Consider the following 3,996-nt stretch of genomic DNA (forward strand, 5'->3'; position numbering starts at 1 on the left):
ATTGCATTAGTGAGCCCCAAACCCGGCCTTCCTGCGGCGCCAGCCCCCTGCTCCCTCCTCCTCCTGCTTTCATGGAGCTGGAGCCCAGTTTGCAGAAACCCCCTCACCTTGGGGGCGCCTTGTTGGTTCAGTCCTTAAGCGTCTGCCTCCAGCTCAGGTCATGATCCCAGGGTTCGAGCCCCCATCGGGGTCCCTGATCAGTGGGGAGTCTCCTTCTGTTTCTCCTCCCCTGCTTGTGTTTTCTCTCTCACTGTCTCTCTCTCTCTGTCAAATAAATAAATACAATCTTTAAAAAAAGAAAAAAAGAAAAAAAAGAAGGCAAAAAATCTCCTCACCTTAATTTCCAATCTGTACCCTGTCTGGAGCCGCTTCCCTTTCTGGAGACCGGCCACCCTAGTCCCAGATGAAGCTCCAAGGGCTTCCAGAATAGAACCCTTCTTGTCACACCCTCCACCTTGCAACCAATAAAAGGCGCAGAAAACCTGCTGCTGCTCCTGCCAGCTCCAAGGAGGGAAGGGGGCGGGGAGGACGAGGAGCGGGAATTAAGGGGAGGCTGGTGGGGGGCCCCCGCTGAGAATGCGGCCAGGCCCGGGGCGAAGATGGATGCGGTGTGCAGAGGGATTCTTGGAAGCTGGGGCTGGATGGGAAACTGTGCACGACCACGTTGAATCGCAGTCCTGGAGATGAAAGACTAACCGAGAGGCTCGTCAGTTTTCCTTACGAATTTGGCACTTTCTTCAGGGCAGGTACGGTTGTCTGTCCTGTGGACAGGGCGCGGGTGACTTTCCTGGGACTGTTCGCGGCACCTCCTTACCTATGTCCAGCACCTAAATGCACATCGAGATCTTAGACATAGACGCCACCCACCCCTGAGGAGCTTCTGTCTCATTAAACGAACACCTTTGAACCTCCGCTTTGCATTTTATCCCATGTGCCCATGGATGCCCCACAATCCACAACCGTTTTTGGAGGAGGGCTACGTTTTTCTGTGGGGCTCATGGTCACAAATAAGACATTTACTTGGTCTGTATAGCCTTGTTATTTAAATATAGACAGATGATCGATAATAGGGGGTAGATAATTTTTTTTTAAATGAAGTTATAGGAAATTCACTCTGCCGTCATTAGTTCTCTATTCTGGGCTGATGACTCTCAAAAACTAATTCTCACCAAAAAATGTATTTTTTGTATATAGAACAACCCATTGCTCTTCTAACGTTTGCTGTGTACCTGCTGCAGGCCAGGGATGATTCCAGGTGCGGGGACAGACGGGAGCAGGACACAGCCCTGTCCTCCAGGAGCCTAGACGGGAGGGGAAGCCGACTTCTTAACAGAAGAGTTGTGTTTGTGCCAAAAGAAGGCAGGTGCTGTAATAGAGACCTCAATAGATTGTTATGAAAAGACAAGAGACAGAGCCCCGAATGGTGGGGTAGTCAAGGAAGGTTTCACCACGGAGTGGACATTTATGCTGAGTTGAGTAAGTAGGCTAGTCTGACACCCAGTGGCTTATTGCTGTTCAGTTCCTGTGCTAAGTTCCCAGAGCTTGCACAGTCTCCACAAGGCCGCCCTCACTTCATATACCAGCCACAAGTTCGGGGGTTCCCACGCCACCTGCCCTTCTTCTGGATAACTGTCTATAAATTTAGGGGCTCTCATGACCACTGGAGTTTTGACAATTTGCTAGGACAACTGAGAACTCAGCAAAGAGCTATATTACGAGTAGATTTGTTATAAAAAACACATACAGATCAGGAACAGCCCAATGAAGAGACACATACGGTGAGGTCTGGGGGTGTCTGGGCCCTCTGCTCGAGGAAGGAGGGTGCGTCATGCTCCCAGAACATCAAAGGGCTCACCAGCCGGGAAGCTCTGCGGAGCTCTGGCGGCCAGAGTTTTATTACCTCGGCACGACTGATTAAACCATTGGCCCCATGATTAAACCCCGTTACCAGTCTTTCTTCCCTCCCTGGAGCCAGAGCACCAATGACCCCGCTAAAGACCCTCTAATCCAATGGTCCGTCTTCCTGGTGACCCGCTCCCATTCTGAAGCCATCTAGGGGCCCACAATGAGTCACCTTGCTAACGCAATGATAGCATGGTGACCCATGGGACTCAGGAATAACAAAGGTACTTCGATCACTCAGGAAATCCCAAGGATGTGAGAAGATCCATGCTAGGAACCTGGTGGGGAAAAAAATCCCACAGACTCTTTACAACATAACAAATTTGTTATACCAACTAAGATACACTGGGTAGAAAACTTTACCGAATGATTAAGAGTTGCTGCAAGTGTAGATTTTTGGCCTACACTGACCAAAAACGGAGTTGAAGATTTCCCTTGGTCCCTGTCCACAGGGCAGCAGGGGAGCTTAGCCCGGATTAAAGACCGCACAAGTCACCTCTGTTTAGCTTCTCCCTTGTCCTCAGCCTTGTATCTCCCTCCACTTCTGCCTGCCGTGCCTTTTCATCAGTTCCTTCCAACTTTCCTGCCTGAAAGTTCTGGCCCAGAGCCCCAGACTCCACTGACAGCAGCATCCCACAGAGCCATCCTTTCCATCTGTTTCCATCTGCACTCCTCCCCAAGGCCGCAAGCAGATGTCACCCCCCAAACCCGCCCCACCAGAGCCCAGGGCTATGTCTCACACCGGCAGTCAGAGGTGACATCACATGGCAGTCACCTCGCTCGCGTTCTGCAGTCTTCCAAGTGGTCACAACGAAGAAACAAAAATATGGAGCTTTTTACAGAGACTTAGAAAGAAGAAAAAAAATAACATCCCCTAGGATCTCTGTGATGTGAGCCCAGTCTCTCGTCACGCTGTTCCCTTCGTCACCGGCTTCTCCCTGTCCTCTTCCGGGAGGTGGTAAGGGATCATCATGGTCCTCGCCTTGCAGGCATGAGGTTGGTCCCAAAGAATGGCCATGAAAGAAAGGATTCCTTTAATGGTGTGTGCGCATCCATGAATTTTCTCTCTCTTTCTCTCTTTCTGTTGGGGTTTGGGGTGCTTTTAGGAAAAAATGATGAAAGGGAGGGTAAGGTTCAAACTTTAAGCAAATAAACCAAAATCTCTCCAGGAGATAAAGATTCTACATCAAAATTCCCATTCTTCCCAGAGACACTGGGATTGGGTGGGGAAGGAGGAAGGTTTAGTTTTATTTTCTTAAGGAGTCCCTGGACCTTTCATTTATCCACTGAACAAATACTGAACAACTATGTGCGAGACACTGTTCCAGATGCTTCAAATACAGCAAGAAATGAAATAAAGAACTTCCCTGTGTGGATGGTCTCTTCAATAAATGATGTTGGGAAAAGTGGACAGCTGCATGCAAAAGAATGAGACTGGACTGCTATCTTACACCACACATAAAAATTAACTCAAAATGGATTGAAGACTTGAATGCAAGACCCCAAACTATAATACTCCTAGATGAAAACAGGCAGTAAGCTCCTTGACATCAGTCAGTTTGCAATTTCTGAATCTGATACCAAAAATAAAGGCAATAAAAGCAAAAATAAACAAGTGAGACTACGTCAAACTGAAAAGCCTCCACACAGTAAAGGAAATCATCAGCAAAACTACAAGGCAGCCTACTGAAAAACCTACAGGAAAAACTTCTGTGCTCATGAAGTTTACGTTCCTTTGAGGGAAGAAAAACAAACCAAAAAAACATAAAATATGGCAGGTGATGGTAATTGCTCTGAAGAAAAACAGAACAAGTTGAGCGATTAGAGAGTGATGACAAGCAGTGGACTACAGGGAGATCAAGACAGCCTCCCTGTGCGCTGCCATTTGAAGTGAGTTGAGAAAGTGAAAACATTGAAGAGAGGGAGTTCCTGGTAGAGGCAATAAGTGCAAAGGCCCTGAGGTAGGCTCTCACAACAAAGCTGGAAAGTCAATACTATTGTTGTCTACCCTTTTTTTTTTTTAATTCTTTCCTTCTCCAGTTTCCTCATCCTCTTTCCCCTTCCTTTTCTCTAATCTCTCCCACAACTTCTCTT

The 3,996-nt window shown here is 47.8% G+C and overlaps 1 long non-coding RNA gene across 1 annotated transcript; it reads right to left on the reverse strand.

The window, feature by feature from the left end:
• Positions 1 to 239: 239 nt before the first annotated feature.
• LOC116576716 lies at positions 240 to 3,250 on the reverse strand. The gene is made up of 3 exons (XR_004280255.1): positions 1,170 to 3,250; positions 697 to 827; positions 240 to 264 (listed from the first exon to the last, which is right to left on the reverse strand). It is a non-coding gene; the product is annotated as an uncharacterized LOC116576716 (long non-coding RNA).
• Between the last annotated feature and the right edge of the window lie 746 nt (positions 3,251 to 3,996).

Source organism: Mustela erminea, chromosome 17, assembly GCF_009829155.1.
Source record: "Mustela erminea isolate mMusErm1 chromosome 17, mMusErm1.Pri, whole genome shotgun sequence".
Taxonomy (NCBI): domain Eukaryota; kingdom Metazoa; phylum Chordata; class Mammalia; order Carnivora; family Mustelidae; genus Mustela; species Mustela erminea.